We start from the raw sequence: 25,063 nt of genomic DNA on the forward strand, positions 1-25,063 counted from the left end.
GGTATGTGTTCTTATAGAATTTAGTGGCACTTATAGTCCATTAGGGGAGGGATCTAATTTAAAAAAATATGTATATAATAGATAACATATAATATATAATATAAATATATGTAAAATGTATTGTAAGGGTCATAATTTTACAGAAAAAATTGAGCAGTTTAGATAATAGGAATTGAGAAGATGCCATTTTAAGAGGGTGATCAGGCAGGAGTCTCTGAGGGAGTGATATTTGAACAGACATCTGGAAGTGGATGATAACCCTTGGAAAGAGATTTCCAGTTCAAAAGAATAGGGCAGTATGAGTGGAGATATTTTTCAAGGACCAGCAATAAAGCCAGCATGAGCAAAAGAGTGCATGGAGGGAAACAGTGATGGTCTGGGGCAGATCATGGAGGCGTGCAGCAGACCACGTTGGGCATAGTAAAATTTAGATTTTTAATCTGAAGTGAATGTAAATCCATTAGAGGGTTTCAAGCAGGAAAGTGACATGATCTGACTTATTTATAAGTGAGAAAATCTATCTGAATGTGGAAGGTTGTAGATTTAAGTAACTTTGGTGGAATACAGACATATGCTTTTGAGTCTACTAAGGTGATACTGTTATCCTGATGAAATACTCATTTAGAATACTACCTAAGTGGATTTTACCTAGAGGGAATGATAACTTACTATATGCTAGGAATATTCTATAAACACTTTACTCTTCCTATGAAACATATGTATTATATCTATGGACAGTTTTTAAAGTAGTGATAAAATGAACATGTGTAGTCTCTACCCAGATTACATTAAAGCCCCACAAGTCCCCTCTAGAGGTCTTTCAAGATGTTTGTTAAGTATATTACTAAGAATTTTTTATGTCTGATTTTTAAATATAATTTGCAATATTGTGATGCCAGCATATAAAAATGGATTATTAAAAGTTAACCTACTGGTATTCTGTGATCTTGCTAAATTGATTTAATAATTTAGTAGCTTCCTTAGAATCGTCTATATGAAGAATCTTGTCCTTTGTAAATAGAGACAGCTTTATTTCTTGCTTTCTAATCTTCACTTCATTCTTATCTTCTTTTAGTAGTTATTACCTCCAGAAAATGTTGAAAAGTGGTGAAAATCAGCATTCTTTCCCGTTTTCTTGATTTTAGGGGCAACTTGTCCATTTTTACCATTAAATGTGTTACTAGTGTGGTTCACTAGTAACAACCTTTATCAGGCTGAAAAAGTTTCCTTCTATTGTTATATTTCTGAGAATTTTTATCATGAATAAACAATCTAAAATCATGGTTTTTCTTCATCACATCAAGGCCATCTTAATATAGGTCTTTCATTGTCTTTTCCCTTAAATGTGGATCAACGTTTCTTGGTTTTTGTATTCCAAGTAATTTTGGATTGTATTCTGTACACTCTGAATGTTATGTTATGAAGACTCTTAATTCTGTTTTATTTTATATATTTTTCTTCTGAAGAGCATTGATTTTGGTTTGTTTGTCTTAGCAGGCAATAATCTGGCCCTACCCAAACTGAAAACTGTCTCTTAGGTGGAAGCCTAAATCTTAATTCAGTTTTTTCATTCTCAGAAAGAGTGGGTATAGTACATTTGTAGTTCAGAAGTCAGCCAGATATTTGGGAAGACTTTGTACATAACATTTGAGGTTTCCAGTCAATGCTTCTCTCTTTTTAAAAATAAAAACCTTATTTTCTAGCAAATATGGATGCCTTACATTCTACCTCTGATTTTTTAGGCCAGAAAGACTGTGGGTTTTGTTTTTCTTTCTTTTTTTAGGATTTTATCCTTTACACAATACACTGACTTTAGCCAGTGCTCAAGCTAAAGCTGGAAAAATGTGTAACCACTTCCAAGTATTGACTTGCCTTCAGAATCTTGCTGCCTTTGGATAGTTTTTGTAAGTTCGTGTGTGTGCATTTTTCTTTAAGCTTATATTTGCTATCTGTGGCATAGCTGGGTCTGGTAGAAACTACTTAACCGGGTAATAAGCAAAAGTCTTTATCCTTTACTTGTAACCTGTCTGAGTTCTAAAATTTTAAGTAAATTTTGTGTGGACAGCTCTTAATCTTGAAGGTCTGTAACTGTGTTTATTTTCTTCAAACTCTTGCTTGACAATTTATCAGGGTATTACATCTATTTAGATAGTTATTTCTCCAATTGCAATTCGAAAATATCACCAGAATATCAACTGGCCTATCTTGATTTGCAGATGATATTATCCTATATATAGAAAAATCCCAGAGAATCTACCAAAAACTTATGGGAACTAATAAAGTCAGCAAAGTTTCAGGGTACAAGACAAATACACAAAAATAAATTGTGTTTCTATATACCGGCAATGATCAATAAAAAAAGGAAATTAAGGAAACAATCCTATTTACAAGAGCATACAAAAGAATAAAACCTCTAGAAATAAATTTAATCAAAGATGTGAAAAACTTGTATACTGCAAATTATAAAACAATGCTGAAAGAAATTAAAGACTTAAATAAAATGGAAAAACATTCTGTGTTCATGGATTGGATGACTTAATATTGTTGAGTTGGCAAAACTCCCCAAAGTGATCTACAGATTCAATGCAGTCCCTACCAAAATTCCCAATGGCCTATTTTGCAGATATGGAAAAGTAGATCCTGAAATTCATATGGAATTGCAAGGTACCTAAAATTACCAAAATGATACTGAAAAAGAATAACAAAGATGGACGTCTCACAATTCCTGATTTCAAAACTTGCTGCAAGGCTACTGTAAAAAAAAACAATATGATATTGGCATAATGATTCAAATTTAAACCAGTGGGGTAGAATTGAGAATCCTGAAATAAACTCATACATCTATGACCCTATAATGTTGAACAAGTTGCTGAGAACTTTCAATGGCTAAGAGTAATCTCTTCAATAAATTATAATGGATTGGCTGGATATAGACAGGCAATAGAATGAACTTGAACTCCTATTTCACAACATATATAAAAATCAACTCAAAATATATCAGTGACTTAAATAGAAGAGCTAAAATTATAAAACTCTTAGAAGAAAACATGGTACAAATTTTCATGATCTTGACTATGAATCCATGGCAGTAGATTCTTAGATATGACACTAAAAGCATGAGCAACAAAAGAAAATTGGGTATATTAGACTTCATCAAAATTAAATACACTGTGTATCAATGGACATTATCAACTCAGTGGAGAGTCAGTCTTTAGAACAGGAGAAACTATATGCAAGTCATATATCTGATAAGAGTTTATTATCTAGAATACATAAAGAATGCTTACAACTCCACAACAAATAGACAAACAAACCAAAAAAAAAAAAAAAAAAGAGAGAATCAAGAGTTTTGTCTCTGGAGGAGAGTGATTCCTCTTAAGGGTAAGAGAATAAACATCCAAAAACCTTAAAAAAAGGTGGGCAAATGACTCGAACCAGCATTTTGCAAAGAAGATATACTAATGTTCAACAAACATTGGAAAAGATGCTCAACATCATTAATCATTATGGAAATGTAAGTCAAAACCAAAATAAGGTACTATTTGGCACCCAATAGGGTGGCTTTGATGATGAGGATAAAAATAAGAATAAAAAAATAGGAATTAGAAGGAGAAGGAGAATGAAAAGAGGAGGAGAAAAATAACAAGTGTTGGTGAGGATATGGAAAAGTTGGAGTCCTCATACATTTCTGGTGGGGATATAAAATCAGGAAGCACTGACAAGCAGTTTAACAGTTCCTCAAAAAGTAAACAATTTCTGTATGACCCTGTAATTCCACTCCTGGGTACAGATCCAAAATAACTGAAAAGATACTGAAACAAATACTTGTAGAAGAATGTTCATAGTAGCACTATCCACAACAGTCAAAAGATGGAAGCAACTCAAATGTTCATCAAGTGATGAATAGAGAAACAAAACTTGGTATACACATTCTTAATTAGTCGTTAAAAAGGATTGAAGTACTGACACATACTACAATTGTGAATAAATCTTGAAACCTATGTGAAAAAAGCCAGACACAGAAAGGTCACATATTGTATAATTCCATATATATGAAAGAGCCAGAATGGGCAAATCCATAGAGACAGAAAGCAGATGGGTGGTTGTCAGGGGAGTGAGTGGGGGTTGAGGATGGGAGAGTGAATAAAGAGTGACTGCTGAAGAGGTGCGGAGTTTTCTTTTGGGGTGATGAAAATATCTTGGAACTAGATATCGAGTGATGGTTGCACAATGTTGTAAGTGTACTAAATACCACAGAATTGTGCACTTTTAATGGTTAATTTTGTGTTCTGTGAATTTCACCTAAAAATGGCACTGAATTACCATTTTTTACCTATCAGATTGGCAAAAATTCAAGTTTTACAGCATTTTCTGTTGCGAAGACTTGTGGTGAAACAGGTGCTTTCATAAATTGCTGATGGGAATGCAAAATAGTATAGATTCCATTGAGGGTAATTTGGCAATAGCTAGCAAAATTAGATGAGCATTTACCCTTTGACTCAGCAACCCACTTCTAAGACTAGATCCCATAGATGCATGCAGTAGAAAAAACACCGAACGATGTATGCACAAGGCTATTCAGTGGAACTCTTTGTAATATAATAGCAAAAGAGTAGAAATGGGATAACTCTCTATCAGTAGGGACTCAATTGAGTAAGTCAGGGTTCATGCACACAATGGAGGACTCTCTGTCTGTAAAAAGGTTGACACACTGCTGTGGAGAAAATTGCTGAGGTGGGTTGCTCCATGAAAAGAATCAAGGTAAATGTTCAGAATAGGCAAAGCTATAGAGACATGAAGTAGGTTAGTAGTGGTCTATGGCTGGGAGGAGGGAGACCAGGAGATGGGCAGATTGGGGGTCTGGATAGTTGAAAATATTCTAAAATTTAGTGATGATGAATGTACAACTCTGAAAATTTAAAAAAATATATTGAATTGTATAATTAAATGGGTGAATTTTATAGCATGTGAATTATATCTCAATAAAGTTGTTACAGAAAAAGAGAAAAAGGGATAGATTTGGTATGTGAACCCTGGACTCTGTCAGATTGCATATAATCAATGATTGAGCTACAGTAAATAGTCCAGAGGCAATGGTTCAGGTTAACAGAGATTTTCAGAAAATATTGCTATTTGGGTGAGAGGAAGTGATTTCAAGTCTAGGGTATATTAACAAGTCAGGGAAATAATTTTTGAAATAAAACAGGAAGTGATTCCTCATCTAGAAGGCCAAGAACCAAACTATTGGTTCTTGTGAACGTGAAATGGGTCTAGAGAGTTATTTGAAACCTCACCCGATGAAAAAATATTTCAGGTTGGCTCCTGAAGGGACAGAAAAGCCAATGAAAAATTACCAGCCAAAAGTGTAAGTAAGTTGATCTGGTATCTAATCTTGACAGGATTGTCTGTACTGTAGATGATTTATAAGAAAAAGTCCAGAAGATTCCACAAGGGAACATTACAAATAAAATTAGAAAAGGTGCCTAGGAAAGAGCTAGGCTTGTTGGCCAACTTTTCTTTGTTTAATCACATCTGAATCTTTATTCTCAGCTCGAATTCCTGTGGAATGGGTTATTTGTGCACTTTTCACAGTCAACAAATTGGAGGAAAATGAAAAAACTGAGGTGAATCCAGTGGCACAGAAAGTGATGGTAAAAGAAAAGAGTAAGCCAAGTTCTTGGAGGCTGCAAGATGTCAGATGATAATATAAGTAGACAAAAAGTAGTTCATTATAAATTAGCCAACAAGAATAATTTTGCAGTGATTTAAAGCAATTAGAGTCACAGCATCACATTAAAATCACTTTAATATTCAAATTATCTGTCACCTGTCAAAACAAGTTTTTAGAAAGAATAGCTTTCATGTGAAATATTCCATAGTAAATTCAAGGACATTCAATCCTTGATTATGTTTTCATGAGTGAAGGGCACATGAATGAAATGAGTCCTATAGATAATTTGACTGATTTTTGTATAGTAGGTACTGATGATTGAATATTTGTGGGGTTAATTTATGATTAAAATTTACTTATGCACCTTAAAATTCATACACTGTATAGGATGTGCACAGAGAAATGACTCACCTTTAATCTGGCAAATTAGATTTCTTGATTTTAAGGAGTCTATATCAGATGCTTTCTAAAGTAGTGTTTTTAAGGGGCACCCGATACTGATAGGGTGAGCTGGTATGGAAAGAATGATCATTCCCTTTTTTTAGAACCCTGACCAATATCTGAGACAGTCCACTTAAAAAAAAGGGGGAGAAATCTTGTTTCAATGATAAACATTTCATAGGAGACCTTACGATTGCAAATCAGAGAAAATATGAGTTTTCTCATTCCCTCACCTTACTTCCTCCTCAAAACATTTTGGATGCTTCCCAAGTGTTATTTCATATGCTAAAATCCAAGATGTAATAGGTTATTATATTTCCTTGTTGATTTTAACTCTAAAATATGGATTCAGGATTAAACTCTGCTGCTAGTTTAGCTTCTTTCAGCATGTTATCTTCTTTTCAAATGTTATCCAAATGGAACACAAATGTTCTCTAAGAATTCACAGGAGTAAAAAATATTTTTGATGGTTTGCTTAATGTTTTAAAATTTGTTCTCATTTTTCCTACTGTATAGAGACAATCTAAAAGCTATATTTTAAATCTGAGGAAAGAAATCCCACATGCCAGAGAACAGGAAATTTACTTATTTAATTTGTGATGGTTGAAAATTATTATCTGGACGTCATGATATGACAATTACTTTTTATAAACTAATTATTCTATTATTACTGTTGTTATTGTTATTACATTATTGCATTTTAAGAAAATTATCTTAGTAATTTGCTTTTTCAGGTAAAATGTTGTCTTCTTGGTAGGTTTCATTATACCAAGCCATGAGCTTCTAAATGTTTATATTTCACTTGATACACAATCATTTCGTTAGTATTCTTTATGAAGAGCTTTCACACATTAGTCTACTTTAACATTAATCAACAGTATACAATTTATATCTGAAATCTAGGTATGTCTCACAATTAACACTATGTCTGAATTGTTTTATTTTTTATCTTTTTAAATGAGAAATGTATTTCTCATTAACTTTATTATTCTTCAGCATAGATTTTCAAAACTAAATTGTGTTAAAAAAATACATTTATACTAGGGCTTTAATGGTTGGCATTTCTTCTTTTTTTATTTTCTAAATATTTATTGTTTATTTACTATGTGCAGTTATTAGTCTAAGCAGTGAAAATGAATGGTAAGCCAAATGAAAGTTGTCTTAGCCCCTCTGGCGGCTATAAATTCTGTTATATAATGAACTACAGAAACATAATTTTTAAATTTTTGGCTGTGTTGGGTCTTCGTTGCTGTGCGCGGGCTTCTCACTGCGGTGGCTTCTCTTGTTGCGGAGCACGGGCTCTAGGCACGCGGGCTTCAGTAGTTGTGGCATGCAGGCTCTGTAGTTGTGGCTCACAGGCTCTAGAGCGCAGGCTCAGTAGTTGTGGTGCACGGGCTTAGTTGCTCCGCAGCATGTAGGATATTCCTGGACCAGGGCTCGAACCTGTGTCCCCTGCATTGGCAGGCGGATTCTTAACCACTGTGCCACCAGGGAAGCCCCAGAAACATAAGTTAGGAAAAATAAGGGGTGCTGTAAATGTAAAAAGGGGAACTGATCCATCATGGATGTAATGATATCAATAAATGTCCTGAATATGTAAAGTTTTAGTTGACCTCTAAAAGAAGAATAAAAGAGTAGGTGTTGATAAATAGATGGAGGGATCCCATATTCTAGGAATGTGGAAAGTTCCAAGGGAAAGTGAGAAAATACTAGCTGCAAATCACTAAAAGGAAGTTGATATCAACTCCATCTTGACATTATCTGAGAGTATCTTACAGTGACTTTATCAGTATCTCACTGCTGACCAGATGGAAGTATTGTTGGTGGGAATGTAAACTGGCACAGCCACTATGGGAAGCAGTATGGAGGTTCCTCAGAAAACTAAAAATAGAGGTACCATATGATCCAGCAGTTACACTCCTGGGTACATATCTGGAAAAAAATAAAAACACTAATTTGAAAAGTTATATGTACCCCAGTGTTCATAGCAGCACTATTTACAATAGCCAAGGTATAGAAGTAACCCAAGTGTCCGTCAACAGATGAATGAATAAAGAAGTGGTAAATATATACAAAGGAATATTAGTCATAAAAAAGAGTGAAATTCTGCCGTTTGCAGTAACATGGATGGACCTGGAAAATATTATGCTTAGTAAAATAAGTCAGACAGAGAAAGATATCACTTAAATGTGAAATCTGAAAAATAATACAAATGTATATAGCAAAAGAGCAACAGGCTCACAGATATAGAAAACAAACTAGTGGTCACCAGTGGGGAGAGGGAAGTGGGGGGCATGTTAGGAGTATGAGATTTAAAAATATAAGCTGCTATGTATAAAATATGTAAGAAACAAAATATATTGTATAGCACAGGGAATTATAGCCATTATCTTGTAATAACTTTTAATGGAGTATAGACTGTAAAAATACTGAATCGCTATGGTGTAACCTGAAATTAATATAATCTTGTAAATCAACTATGCTTCAGTAAACAACAACAAAAGAACTTGGTCTGTCTGATGCTAAACCTCCTGATGGTATAAATAAATACAAAATCTTTATCACAATATGGAAGATTTGTCATGATCTGGCCCCAGCCTCCCTTTCAATCTAATTTTCTATTCCATCACATTATATAACCTACATTCCTGACAAATAATATGGGAAAATCTTAGAGGTCATAAACCAAATTTTATTTACCTTTCTATCTCCCTCAGGATCTGGCAAAATGTCTTGCTCTAGTAGGAACTCAATAAATATTTATTAAATTTTCATTAAAATTTCCATTGCCATGGAAGTGTAGTTTCAACTGTAAAAAACAAAACAGATACTACTTATCAGATAGAAAAGCAGAAGAGTTTTTGTGTTGTTTCAATTATTAATTTGTTTTGAGAATAAAAACCAACTTAGCCAAAATAATATAATAAATAAATATTCTGTGAAAATTATTGCATAACACAGAGTGGTTTTCAGTAAAAGTTTAATTAATCCTTTAGCAAAATAAGTATGGTGTCACATATGTAAAGCTATTTGAAATATTTTAAATTTTTGTTTTCATAAACACATAATTTATTTCGTTTTGTTTCACATAGTTTATAAGAAGGCTTAAATGTTAAATATGTTTGAAACTTGGTGATCTATGAATAAAAACAATAATTAAGGTTTCTTTATCTCAGAAACTCATTACTGTTGTCTGAAATTCTGTCATTTGCTTTATGTAGTCAATTTGTAATGGGGAATTGTCATATAAATTAATAAACAGATAAGTTCACTTTTCAATTATACTAACAAATTATATTATTAAATAAAAAACAGATTTCCTAATTATAAAATGCAATTGAGATATTATTTGAGATACATTCTTTAGTAAAGTTTCTAATGAAATTCTAAAGCCAGATGGTTGGTATTTTTATCATTATGAGATGATTTACATTCTTGGTGTTCTGTGGTTTTGTTTTATTATTCTCTGTGCTGTGTCCCTGGTGAATTTATGCTTTCTAACCAATTATGTAACTCTAAGCTCAGTTCACTTAGGGAGGAATCTGTGGCAAAGCTTAAGACAACAACTTTGTCTTTATGCTTCACCATGATGAGGAAGGAGTTTTTATTACTCCTCTGCTGGCGGAAGGGGTGGGGTGTGGGTACCTCACTGATGTTGTGCTAAGTACATTAAATGAATTCCTTACTTAAACCCCACAATAATCTTTTAAGGAATGAATTCTTTCTGTTCCTATTTAATATAAAGAAAGTGGCATTCCTCTGGTCACACAGCAGTAAAAAACCCTGGGCTGCTTTTCTCCTATAATTTTCAGGTTCACGTAGTTGGAATCTTCTGAGTTAGCCATTAAGCTCTTTTGCTTCTAAGGGAGGTAGACCCACCAGCTGTGTTTTTAGGTTGAGCAAGGTGAAAGGTGCTCACACTTCCATTTTCTGTTTCTGTGACCTTGAGAAATTTATGTAATCTTTCAGTTTCATTCTCTAAAAAGTGAGGATAATAATAGCACTTATCTTTTGAGGTTATTGAGATAGATAAATAGCATAAAGTGTGTAAACCATACTGCCCAGTGCCTTGCACTGAATCACTTTTACTGTTATTATTCTTAATGGTAGAAACACTGAAACAAGTAACCTAGTCAGGACTTGAGGCTTTTCCCCAACAGCCTGGTTTAGGTGAGTTGTCTCTAATCTAGTCATCTGTGTAATCAGAATAAATTTACTACCTCTAAGGATTTCCATGAAGATTTTAAACTGATAGTGTATATAATGCTCCTAGGATAAAGTCTGACATAGGTCTTTGTATATATTGGTTTCTTACTCTTCTCTGTGTGAATTACCTTGGCTACAATCTTAATATATGGGGAATGGAGCCATCGGAAGATGCAGGGACCACCAACTGAGTTTAAAAATCTTTATGAGTTTTTAAGTCTGTGTGGAATACTATTTGGGTAACAGTATTTGGACTGGGAGAGATACTCTAAGGTGCCAAGTTGCAAGTGTACAGTTTATGTGGCTTTGCAGATTAATATGTTATAAAGGAACTTGGTCACTAACATGCCAATTCTGCTTTTAAAAGTTTAACAGCATTGCATAATGAAATAAGATCCTGTGATTTTAATGTCTTATAATGCAAATTTCACAACCTTTTGAAATACAGCCTTTTAAATTAATTTTAGCCAGAAAAAGTACCTTAAAGTATGTAGACTTATTTAAGTAATTCTTTAAACATATTAAACAATGATCTATTAAACTGGCCTCAATGAAAATATAGCTATATTAAACAACTTTAATATTGAATATGAAATTTTTTTTGTCTCTGTGGAAAGGCCCTATTAATTGCCAAGTAAAATCTGTGAAAATACTGCGTATAAGTAAGCATTGATGTGATCAGCCACACTAAAATCAATTTTGGTGGTCAGTTGTAAAAATTTGATGATAAAAATGAAATGTAGTTTTATAGAAACAGTTTAAAATCATTATTTATACAAAATGGATTACTAAACTCTTTATATCATTTAAAGATATTGTCATTTAGCAGAAATTTATGTTTTATTATTTTAACTAAAAGTTTTATATTAGTCCATTGAACCATATTCAGAGATCTGAATCATTTGTAAAATTTCTAGGAAATAATCCAAGTGTTTTAGATTATGAATATCCCATATCTGAACAGTGGGATTACAACATATGTTTTTTTAACTGAAGTCAGCTATATATGATCACTTGCTTATATCTATATTTTTAAACACTTAGACTTTGCATATGTATTCTGCTAAACACTACAAGTCAGTTTATATATTATTAATTTATATAGAATATCACTCAACAGGCTAGATTTTATACTTCAAGGGTTATTTATAAAATTATGAAGGGAAATTTTTACCATATGTGCCATACATACTTGTTTTAGAACCTAATAAGGTAAAATGAGTCACCTCTGGGTTGGAATTCAACATTTGTGTAAAACAACATAATTTTTGATCAACATTTTACTACTGTACAACACTACAGAAAAAATGTAAAAATTTTCAGTAACATAAGAAAATGTATCAATTGTGTTTTTTAGTTGTTTGATTTTTTTTGTTATTTTATACTTTTCCTTTGAAGAGTACCAAACCTGAGGCCTTTTAGTTGATAGCAAGTTGATTTAATATTATAACCTTCTCATTGATAGAGTTAACTAATTATTCTTTGTCTATAAATTCAAACACTGTGGAAGCAGCTAAAATAAATATTCATAAACACTCTAAAATCAAATATAAAATTTTAAATAAGATGTAAAGAAACTGTATTCCCATCACAGTTCAGAATATTTCTGTTGACTATAAATAATCAATTTGATTAGTCAACACAAAAAAGCAATATATACCAACATTTTTCTTGGCAAAGGAGGTATAACAATGAACAAAACAAAAAAATCATTGCCTATAGGAACTTTCATTTAGTGGGAAAATTAGGCAAAAAGCAAGGAATAGTTAACATAATGGTATGAAAAATGGTGATGTGTACTAAAGAGAAAAATAAGAGGGGTTTTAGAAGGAGGTTAGGGAGTTGAATAAAAGAAAATACTGGTTTTGCAAAATTAAATAGAACAGTCAGGGAAGATTTCATTGAAAAAGTGACATTTTATTAAGTATCTGAAGGTGGAGAGGGAGTCAGCCATGCAAGTCTATGAAGGAAGAACATGTTAGGTAGAGGAAACAGAAGTGCAAATGTCCTGAGGCATAGAACAGTTAAGAGGTCAAAGTGAGCCAAGAGGATAGTAGTAGATGTTGAAAACAAGACAGCAGGGCCAAAATGGAGTTGCTTATGCTAAGCTCTACGTCACTACCTTTGAGTGATCTACCTAAAAAGCAAGGATTTTGTAACTTACCAAATAGTTTACTGTGCTTCATATTGTTTCTGAGTTTTTCACCCTGAGCAACTTGGAAAATAAAATTGTTTTTTGCAGAGATGATGAAGAAATAGATTTGCGTTGGGAGGTGGGGGAGTGGAATAATCAGGTGCTCAGTTTTCAGTATATTGGTTTAATAGTTCTATTAGATACTCAGGTGGAGATGTCAAGTAATTAAGTTGGTTACATGAGCTAGATGAGGAGAGAGCTATGGGCTTGAGATAATAATCTAGGAGATTTCAGTATATTTAAAGCAATTACGAGTTCACCAAAGATTTGATAGAAATTAGAATGTAGATGAAAAAGAAATCTGAAGAGTAAACTCTGGGCCCAGCAACCTGTAGGGTTTGGGAATAAACAAATGATTGAGAAGGAGACCCTAAAAAAAAAGAAGAAAGACAATGAGACCATGGGTTACAGAAAATTGAATGAAAACAGGAGGTGGGAGTGAGTGATCAACTCTTATTAATGGAGCAGGGAGAAGGGGAATAGAGAACTGATTTTAATCTAAACCTTTAGCTCAGAATTGTCAAATTCAAGGGAATCTTATGTTATTCAACACAATAAAATTATTTTACAAATTAAAACTACATGTTCAAGAATGCCAAATAATTAATTCTCAATCTACTAATATGGGAATAAAATTTTCTGGCACTTGAAGAAAGAGGAGATTGTTCCTGGCCCTTTTAAAATAGCTCTGAGACAGAAACAGCCACTTTTTGGGGAGATTTGTGTTACTGTTACTTCATACTGTGCTCATTATCTCATCTGCTTTTTATGTTATTTTGGGGGGAGGGATATTTTCCCTGCTTGATTTTAGACATTTGCTACTAAACTCTTAAGTGTAGAACTTGGTGACATATTGAAATTTTTTCCTTTGACCTCTTAATTAAATCTGAAGTTTACCAGCCTCTTTTTGGTCATTTGACCCCTTGTAATTCCTCTTGTTTCAGTTTTACTGAGCACCTCATTTTGACAGGTAAGACTGGTATTCTTATGACATGATAGAATATTTAGCCAATTGACATTTAAGTCTCAGACGGCTGGACATTTTCCTTAACTTCCTAGCCCTTAACATGCTTTTATGAAAGAAGAAGAAAATCCTTTTGTCCACATTAAGGGTCTCTCATTGTTTGGTGTCATCATGTGACAAGTTCTGATCAATGATCTGTTACAGGAAGTGTGACGATTTAATTGCCAGCACAAGGTCGTCTAGAGCTTTTCTTACTCTTGCACATCAATGGAACTTTGAGATGGTGGTTGCTCTGTCAGTCTGGGTTCCTGAGAAACTAAGGTAAGCAGAGAACTCTCTTCCCACCTGCTGACCTGTGATAGACATGTAATAAAACACAAAATACACCTTTGTTGTTTTAAACCCCTTAGTTCGAGATAACATTTCATTTTTTGTTTTGTTTTGTTCTGTTTTTTAAAGTACAGTGTAACCCAGCTAATCTGGCTGAAATAGTTTTGTAGGAAGTCTGCTTCCACAGTTTTTCGAGGATCTAGAAATCAGTGATCAGTGATGGTTTTTATCATTTACATTAATTGTTAAGGACATTTTCACATTTCTAATTTTTATTGTAAAATATTGGTTTATTTGTAAATATATTTGAAAAATTTTAAAAAATGAAGTTAATAAATTTTAAATAAAGCCCTCATTGGTAATATCGATGTATATTATCATTGTATATCAATTACATTTAGTAATTATTTTAATGTTTTTATTCTTGTTTATTTCAAAGTTGTTAAGATATTACTTTAGAGTTAAAATAAAATCCTCATAATAGCTCATCTTTTTTGAGCATTAATTACCTTCCAAACACTGGTCAAAGAGCTTAATGTGCATTAATTTATTAAACGGATTAGCTACATTTGGTCCTGTCCAAACGTTTATTGAGACATTTCATCTGCCAAAAAGTTTTTGATATTTGGTGCTATCCAAAACATCCATTGAGATATTTGACCCATGCCAAAAAGTCTTTGAAATTTGGTCCTGTCCAAAACGTCCATTGAGACATTTGGTCTATGCCAAAATGTCCTTGAAATTTGGTCCTATCAAAAACATCCATGAGCATATTTGGTCCATGACAAATGGTCCTTAATATTTGAGCCCGTTAAAAATGTCCATGCTTAGAAAACATCCCTGGGTTCAAATAGCCCCTAACATTTATTTATACTTTTTGTTGACAGGATTAATACATAAATACTATTATGTTTTATTGGTCCAATAATTGTGTTGTGGTTGTATTGCCAATAATAACCCTTCTTGCCTTGGTAGACTTGGTAATCACACGTAGGGCTAAGTAGATGGGTCAGGGTTTGAATCTTGCAGAAGAGTGTAATTTATATTAACTATATATACTGAGGAAGAGTCGTACAGTTTGAGAAATGCACAGAGGACGACAAGTCCAGGACAGGATCTCACAATGCATGATGTGTTAATATGCTACTGGGCATTTGTTTGGACGTGGCTTGATCATTCAATAAGTGTAGAGTTTAAAAGGAGGAACTTGGTCAAGTTGCTATGTAAAATGGGCTGGAAACACATTGAGGTGAACACTTTACAGAGAGTCTCACTTGTTTGGGAGGAGTGAGAATGGGTATGGCTCTCCTACTCCTTAGTGGTTGAGTGTAATAGACACCTTGAGGGTGATACCAGGCATCTAATTAATCCTTCTACAATCATTCCCAAGGTTAATGGGCAATATTTCCCTTGAATTGATGTCTTATAAAGGTATGATAGCAGTAGACCACAATAAGTGTCTGCTGCTATTCAGAGAGGTTTTAGTGGGTGTGACTCCCACACATACCTGCTAATCAGCATGGACCATCACTGGCTGGTACCTACTTACTAGCTGATTCAGTCCAGATGAACCAGGAGTTGAATCCATAAGACATTAGTAAGGTTTTTCCTACCTAGGCAATCCATCCATCCATCCATCCATCCATCCATCCATCCGTCCATCCATAACCATTTTTCTGTTGCTTGTCAATATGACATCTTTATTTGAAAATTCTTAGTGGAATATGGCAGAAATAGTATACTCACAAAAAGAAAAGCCAATGCTACCTTATAATGGCTTTTGTTACCTTTTCTATTTCTTTAACAGAGATAGGAGTAAAAGGTACAGTTGTTGTAAAGAGAGGGGGACCTGCAATGTCCAGTGTACAACTAGTCAGGATTTGGATAATATTACAATCATTCTAGATGGGACAGGAAAACATCAGCACAGAGTTGGTATTGAAGAGGAAGTAAGGAAGACTGAATAGGTTAAAATGACAGGCAGAAGAAGGACCAAACGCACTACCATCGCAGATACTTCAAAGAACTCTCCATGATATTCATGATGAAGGTCAGAAAGAAACTCATTAAAGTAGCAAGTAAATAGAATTCAAAACAGACAACAATCTTTGCATGGAATTGAAATTCCAGAGGAGTGTATAGTGACCAGATGTGGAGCATTTTTTATGCATGATTCCAGTGCTTAAGATGATGAAAGAATTATTTACATAGCTTATGACAATATTTGATGTTTAAGTGCCAATACCACACTATTCAGTGATGGCACCTTCACAATGGCACCAAAACAGTTCACTCAGTTCTGTATGTGCACCGTGTAGTATTGGATTACAGTATGCCACTGATTTATGTACTAACAATGAAAAGACCAGAAGACACTTACAGATATAAATTTGAAAAAGTACTTGCATTTGCATAAGAAAGAAATCTCAGCATTAACCCTTCATTATGCATGATGGATTTTGAGATTGCAAATATGGATGCAATTTGACTATTCCTACTAAATGCACACGTAAATGTTGATCGTTTCACTTTTCACAGTCACTGTGGTGAAAAATATCTTATTTAGGTCTAACATGTGAGTATATAAAAATGGAAAATAACACATGTAAGTGCATCCATGTTGTTTGGACTTCCATTTTTTTGTGGCTTTGGAAGATGTAATTGAAACTTCTAAGTACATTGTGGGGCATGCAGAAGAATATTTAGATGACCTATTATATTATGTTGAGACAGTATAAGATATTGTGGAAGATATTTTGTGGGCGCAGGTTGTAGAAGAACGCAGAAAGTCTAATGGGACCTGCACTCTGAACCACTAGACTAGATTCCTGTGTGACTAAATAGTCCTTATACCCATTATTTTAGATGTTTTATAATGCACTTGACATTTGGCTGATATTGAACATTAATATTCTTTCCAATATTTTACATGAATAATTTTGAGATAAACATTGGGTAAGCTTTCCTCTTTGTGGTTCAGAATATTTCCATGACTTAGGTGCCTAGAAGTGTCTATTCTGATTTAAAGAACATAAGCTTTTTTTTAGCACTTGAATAAAAAATTCCATATTGATATTTTTCTAAATTATTGTATTAAAGAACTGCCAGCAGTATATGAAAGAGTCCCCATTGAATGGATGTGGATCTAAACCAGCCTAGAATCATGGGTAAATATAGTGTAGGATGGACTAAGGCTATTTCAACATTGAGACTAGAAGTATGTGAAGGACAATATTAAATTACACAATTTCTTTATTATGCCTACCTTGTGACTTTCTCAAAAATCTACTTTCAGTACATGTATTTATAAAATATTCATGTTCTGCATTCACATTGACTTGATTAAATGTAAAATAACAGTGTCCAATATTAGGAAATAAGCAAAATAACTGAAAAAAAACCCTGTGCAACACTGTATCAGACCTAAAGAGAATGTCACACTGTTCAATTTTAAATTAAGAGGACAAAATAAACTCATGATATAGTAGATAAGTGCAGGAGCATGAAGAAAATGTTTACCAGATTGAAATAACAAAGGAGAACAAATGAACCAAATCCAGGACTGAATAACAGAATTACTATGCTTCTTTTGTTAAGCATTAATTTTTCATAGGCTTTAAAAGGATTTGACTTATTTCTTGTGGTTATAGAATATACAAAATCCATTGCCAATGACACTCATTATTATGCATACAGAACCTGGTGTGTTAGCAATGAAGTGAACCAGAGAATAATGCTGGGAGAATCTTCTGCACTCTCTTCATTTAAATTGTAAGCAGAGTCAGAGGTTTGCTAGAAGAAAGAATATTCTACATTTTTGGTCTGCTTTTTCCAACTTTGCTAGAAGAGTTCTTGGTGCCAACGTTTACATCATTGTTTAGCTGACCCCCTTCTTATGACTCTGCTGTTAGTCACTCTAATTTATTCTAAAACTGTGGAAAAAGAGAAAAAAAAAATAGTTGAAAGATCTTAAGATTGTTTTGTAGATTTTATTTCTAAGAGGAGAATGTGTCCCAGTCAGTGTCTATAATAAATCTTGGTTGTTTGTGACAAATTACTTAAATTTTCTGATTCTAGGTTATCCATTTTAAAAATTTAGTAGTATTAGTAACTGTTCTTTTGAAAAGGTTGTTGTGAGTTTGTGAGCTTTAAATAAGCAAGTGTATGTGGAAATTTGAAAACCATAACAATTATGTAATATACAAAAAAAATTGCCACAAGAAATCCAATATTTAATAGTTGTTTATTAAATCTCTTCCCCAATACTATATCTGCTGTATAATTAGATTTTTAAAATTCCATTCATAGCATGATCTGAATGGCTTTTCATAATATTTTAGACCATATTGCTTTTGTTCTTCTCTGAAAGGGACCACTGGGATATTTGACAATGAGAGAAAAATAGATATCTTCTAGTTGGGATAAAAGGTGCCATTGTAAGAATAGATTCCTTGAATAAGTAATAACAGAAATACACCTCTTTTTTCTAAATGTTATTCTCATAATATTTCCATTTATATAAAATGTATTTTTACTTCTATTATAAAATATAAAATCTGATATATAGTTAAGTGGTTTTACTACATTTAGAAACCATTTGGGTCCAGATTTAAGCCTCCATATCTAGATCAAATATAACTATTTAAGAATATACTAATTGGTTATCTCAAATTCCAAAACTGATCTGAGAGTAGAGGTAGTTAGGAGCCATAGCCCCAGTGCATATCAGGCAAGTTAGTGTTAGCATTTAGTAGTTATTTCTGCCATATGCTGGAAGGCATTGTGCTTTTACGTATTGACATTTCCTTTGATACTTCCACAATATATGTTTCAAAGACCAAATAAAGTAGTTTTACAAAGTAAAATTTGGATTTTGATGTCTGCTCAGGAATGGATATAGAACATTAGAAACTTGTTTTACTGTCCTGAATCTGATATTTATTCAAACTCTGTGGGAAATCCAAAAATAGATTTGCAAGTTTCTATTCATGTTTTCAAGGCCCTGAATGAGAAGTTAACAGGAACTTTCCTTCATCAATCATATTGTGGTGTGATTTCTAGCTTGAAACATTGAGCCTTACACTGCAATAGTTGATTTAATGGAATAGGAATTTTGGTTTCTAGTTAGATTCCGTTAACATTCATGTAGGAACATGGTTAGAATTGAAGTCAGTTGTTGTTTTCCAGTTTCACAGATGTCCCTGCTTAAAATTTTAGTGTAATTTTCCTAATACCAATTCTCTTTATAATATACAATTTGAGAAAAAGATAAAGTAAAATTCAATATTTTTGCTGAGTATTATGATATTATTACTTTAGGTAAATATATCAGTCTAGGTATTAAGTATAAAAAAATAAGTTGCAGGTGTCTGTAATATACTGATTGTCAAACAAATAATAAGATCATGAAATTTGCCAGAAGATAATTCAGAATAACAAGGCACCATTTAAAACACACATACACCTGGGCCCCTAATGTTTATCTGTCTGTTTCTCCAAAAATCAAATTGAGAACTTGTTCACAGGAACTCATAAATCGAACCATGTTCTTATAAAAATGCAGCATAAAAATTAGGCATCTGGGTATCTGGAACTCAAACCCTCTTTAAACATTAAAATCAGTGCTTAAATTGCTTCTAAAAGTGAACAGGAAATGCGTCCTGGCTGTGTGTTTTATGTGGCCAGGAACCTTCTGTAGGTGGGCTGTCGAATTATCCAGACACTTGGTGTGAAACTGAACATATTCAAGATAAGTCGCAAATAGGTGTTGTTAAAATAATATGACCTGGGTCTTCAGTTTGATGTGTTTATTTGACAGTTTTCCAAAAAGGGGAAGTGAAATTGTCCTGTGCATTTTTCATAAGTCAGTTATTGTAAATACATTTATATTTGTCTCTGACTCTGTGTCTAACTAACAGCAAACTCAAATTGGAAAGAGCAAGACTGAAAGACGTATTTATTTATTTACTTTTAGTATCCACTATATGAGTTTTCAGACTCAACTGAATTTTAAAGGCATTTTATTCAGATCAATGAATATGGGGAGATGAGATAATTCAAAAGAATATTCTTTGAACTTTTAATTATCCCCTGCATCTATTTATATATAGGGAGTCTGTGAGTACAAGCATTTTTGTTGCTGTTGTTATTTAATTTTTTACTACTATTTTAAGAATGCATTAAAATGTAAAGACACAGAGCACTTGCCTAATGGAAAAACAAGTAGAAAGAGTGAATTGTTTTACTGACTACTTACTATATTCATAACATGTCAAAATAAAGACGCCTCTTCTCTTTGTTATTTATAAGACTGAGGTTCCCTCCCATTGCCCTCAAAATGTGAGAGAAAATAAATCCTAAGTCACACTGCAAATATCACCATTCTAACATGGAATCATCTCCCTCTTCTCACTCAGGAGAGCAGGGACTATGAGTGATGATGTTTCATGTCAATGCATGAGGCCTGAAGTCAATGTTTAGAACTGTCTCCAGAAGCCAAGGAGAAGGTTTAAGATGGGGAAGTATATATTAATTAGCAAAGCTAATGCCAAAAAAAAAAATCAAAATAAATAGAAGGTCATGAAAGCCAAATATTGAGGTTCACCTGAAAACCATGGATAAATTGAAAATAAAATAGATATAAGCATAGAAACTCCATCTATGTTACTCTCTGCAATGATAAACACCAAGTTGGAGACAGGCTGGGCAGGGCTTCTTTTCTTGTTGATCTTAAAGAGTCTAGATTCACCAGGTACAACCTGACAAGTCTGTTATGGAAAAGAGTATCGGTGATGCTTTCAATGTGTGTGATCACAATTATAATAGCAATAATAATGGTTAACAGTAGGTTATCTTAGAACAGAAAGGCAATCTTTCTCTGTGCTGGTCCTTCATCTCAACTATTGTCAGTGGAACCAAGTCACTTATGTGTATTATAAAAGTAACTTAAATGTGTTTTGATCATTCACCTTTATAATTATTTTTGTGTATGTTAATACTAAAATCATATTATTTCTTGGTATACCCAAAATACCTTTTGGATAACTGTCAGTGGCAGCACTTGGTCCCAAGCTTTGGTTGTGGGGAAAGGTTATAGATAAAGACTGGAAAAAATAATTCCTGGGCAAGGACTTAAAATTAAAAACCTATATTGAAAATAGTGCAAATCTAGAGACCAAAAATTCTTATATAGATTGAAGATTAAAAAATATGAATGAAGTTAAAAATTAGGAAACATTCAAGTATTAAAGATGAAGGGAAAATAATAAGAAGACAGCATGGTATAACTGAATGTGGAGGCATAAGCTGTAGAGATAGGGGATCTAAACCTAGCTCAGCTTCTTACTAAGTATAATATATAAATCTCAGTTTCATCACCTAAAGATGAGATTCATAATAGCTAGCTTACTGGTTTGATATGAATATTAAATATAATTATATCAAGAATATAACAAAATATTTTAGTAAATGGAGTAATTGTCTGGCAAGCAGTCACTAAATTAGGGAGTAAAAGTAAGAGTAAGAGTAAGTAGGAAGGAAGAAATTTTCCCAAGCTAGTGAGATGCAAAGTTCAGGGAGTCAGCAGGAGGCCAAGCAGTTTGCCCAGTAACAAGCAAACTTTGAGATGTATTTTTCTTTAACTATTCCATAGCTGTAGACAACTGTGTTAATTTCAACGTTTCTGCAGTATCCTGTAGTATTAGGTACTTTGCCTAAAATATAGAGGATGATCATGAAATGGCTTTAATGAATAGATATATGCATAGAGCAGATAATGCAGTGTAATGAGCATTGGGCTTTAAATGAGGTTCTTATTTCCAGTTCCAAGTAGGTCACTGGATAGCTGTGAGAACTTGAGCAGGTGATTTAATCCCTGGAAGTAGTGTGGTCAACTGATGAAACAGTTTTTAAAATGTAGCAGATTTAATTTTTACTCATAAACAAAATTTATTTTTAATCTTAGCTTTTTTTTTTTTCTCTTAACTCTGGACATATTCCCCAAATGTCTATGGCTTAGGTTTCAAGTGCCAGTATTGGCAGTGACTCTTCATGACATCATTAGATGTGCTGTTCAAATAAAATAAAATTACCACTAACATATGTAAAATATAATTTAAGAAGTAACCAAAGTACACCCAAAAGATGTGGGATCTTAAAGCAAATATAAATGGTATTAATGTTATCTACACCATGTATTGCTCCTCCCAAAAAGGAAACTTAATGGATGAGGCGGTCACTGGGAGAGATTCCTTTCCTGTTAAAAACATAACATCATCATTAATTATCACTCTCTGTATAATCAACCACTGTAGGGCTGAAAACAAGTGATACTCTATCTGGCAGTATTCTGAACTCTGCACGTTTCATGTTGTAATTGGTGAAGTTGATCGTGTTAAGAAAAACTCAACATGGTTACAGAAGAATTAGAAAATAGGAATTTAAAAGCATCAAGCCGTGGATATACTGTCACATAATTTGATATTTTTTTTGTTTTTTATTCAACAAATATTTATTGAGCAACTATCATGTTCTTGGCCATATTCTAGATGCTAGTGAGAATGAGATAGACATGACCCTTGAATGTGTCATTTCATTAAGTACTACAAGCAGGTGAACATGAAACACATACGTAAATGCCAACAAATATCAAATAATGATGAGTACAATCCAGAAAATTAAAATAAAGTGAGGTAATTGAGAATAACTGAATAGTCACTTTAGATGGCCAGAGCAGATTTCTCTGGCTGCTATGTCAGTAATAGGTGACAGAATAATAGTAGTGATAGCTATAAATGCCTTTACAGTGGTCAGTTGCAGGAAAGTGGCAGCTTGAACTAGATTTGGGTTAGTGAAAATGAGAAAATAAAAATATCGGTGCTATGTTTTGGTATAGTATTGAGAGGATTTACTCATATATTTAATGAGGGAACTAAGAAAGGAGGGAAACCAGGATAAAACACTAGATATTTTGCTTGAGCTTCTGGGTCTATAGTTTTAATTACAGAGCTGGGAAAGACTGAGGGAGAAGAATTTGAAGGAGGTAAATAAGAGTGTTCTTGAGGAAGGTGCATTAAAGTTTAAGAATCCTCATATATCCAGTGGAGAGGTCAAGGAGACAGCTGGAGTTCAAAAGAAAGTTAAGAACTGGAGATGTAGATTTTAGAGTAGCCCATATATCTTAATAACTCCGCTTTTATTGATCCTCAAGGCATTGTGCTACTCCTCCTCTCAGTTTTGGTTTTTACAACCTAAAGCTTCCTTGATTTTACGTTTTTTTAAACTTTGAATTCCAAAGACTTTCCCACCACTTACACTGGCTCTGTATCATTAACCTCAGGAAATTTACAGAACCTTTCCAGTACTTATAGTATAAAAAAATGGTTTCATGCATGAATTAAACAAAAGAACATTTGTGCCTGAGTCATGGGGCTCTTTCCAGTCTCTGGAATTTTGATTCTTTATCTGTAAAGAATAAAATTTGGTAGTGTTTTTAATTAACAAAAAAAAAATCTTTGAAACTCTGGTTGAAAAAAAATGTCTTAAGTGGAACCTCAGGAAATATAAGTAAAACAGGTATGTTCTGTTTAAAGGAGACTAGAAAAATTCAGCCTTTTAAGTCAACACTCTATGCCACTCATTTGGTACTCAGACCTGCCCACTTAGGGCTCTGCTTATGTGCCATATGATTAGATGGTATCTAAGGCCCCCTGTGGGACTAATGATTTTATTAGGTTATTGCCTCAGGATGGAAATATCTCCTATGGATTCAGCTGGGTCTGAATTAGTTTTAGACTGTTGCCAATTCCAGAATCTGCAGGTGGTAACCTACACACGTGGGAGCACCTGGATAGGCAGAGGTTAGAGATGGAGACAGAATCTGACAGTCAGAAATGTTCTGTGTAGTGCAGAGCAGTTGCTCTGTGATTTGAAACACATGGTACATAATCTACAGAATCCACAGACTGGAAGAACTACACACTGATAATTGAGATTTCACAGTGTGACATTGTGCATCTCCTCTTTTATTTAGAATCACTGGCCAGGGTGCTAATCTACATCAGGATTTTCTAAATAACTGAGAAATTAACCACTTATACTTTTTTTTTTTTTTTTTTTTTTACTGTTCAAACTGCTTTCAGTTATACAAAATGAATAATAATGAATAAATGCATTATCTTCTCCAAACTTTTAAGAGTACACATGGAATGTATTTTAGCAGCATTTCCTTTATGAATCTCAAGTTATTGCTATGAACAATAACATTTATGTTGTGCTGTAGATAGAGAAGAAGCTCTGTATATGTTAACAAGGTTTCAGAGGACTGACTAATTTAGCGTATAATTGTTTTACCAACTGTATCAATTTCTCCTCACAGGTTTGAATTGTTTGTCTCCACTCTGGTTAACAGATGCCCTTAGGAATTATTCAGATGTATGTACTACTTTTCATCCCTGCCTTCAGTACTTTTCTGAAGTAAAAGGACTATCATTTCAAAGGCTATTGTAATCAGAGTGGTGATTGTTCTCTTCTCCCTGTTCATGCCATAAAATTTATCGAGCACCTTCTCTATGCCAGGAATTGTTCTACGTACTTGTCAGTAAACAAAATAAAAATCATTGCCTTATATTCTAGCAGTGAAGAGAGACAAAAACAAACAAAAAACAAAAGCAAAAAAAACAAAACAAGAAAGCGAAGACAGGTAAAAATACCTAAAAATAGGTAAAATATTGAGGATATAAGACCTTGTGCTATTTTAAAAAATGAAAAATAATGAAGGATACTAGAGATTGGGAATATTGGATGTGAGGAATGTTGGAGCAAGAGTGCAGGCTGCGATACAAGATGGACCTTATTAACACGGTGACTTGGAGCAAATATTTAAAGGAAGTGAGGGAATTAGTCGTGCAGACATCTGGGAAAAGAGCCTTCTAGACAGCAGGGAAATTAGCAAACTCCCTGTTTTGGGAGCATTCCTGGAACAACACAGAGGCTAGTGTGACTGGAATGAATAGTGCTGAGGGAATAATAACAGAAGATGAGGTCAGAGAGAGGACAGAACAGATAATGCAAAACTTCATAAGCCATTGTAAGAATTTAGGTTTTTATTTAAGTTGTGATTGATTCTCCTATTGGAGCATGCCATAAACTACAAATAGCACCTTTTCCCATCAGAGGTATCTTTAGTGCCATAATTCCTGCCAAGTCATATGACCCAAGTGGCAGGATTTCTTGTACCATGGCTGGACCTGCAGCAGAA

This window comes from Balaenoptera ricei, chromosome 10 (assembly GCF_028023285.1).
Source record: "Balaenoptera ricei isolate mBalRic1 chromosome 10, mBalRic1.hap2, whole genome shotgun sequence".
Classification (NCBI taxonomy): domain Eukaryota; kingdom Metazoa; phylum Chordata; class Mammalia; order Artiodactyla; family Balaenopteridae; genus Balaenoptera; species Balaenoptera ricei.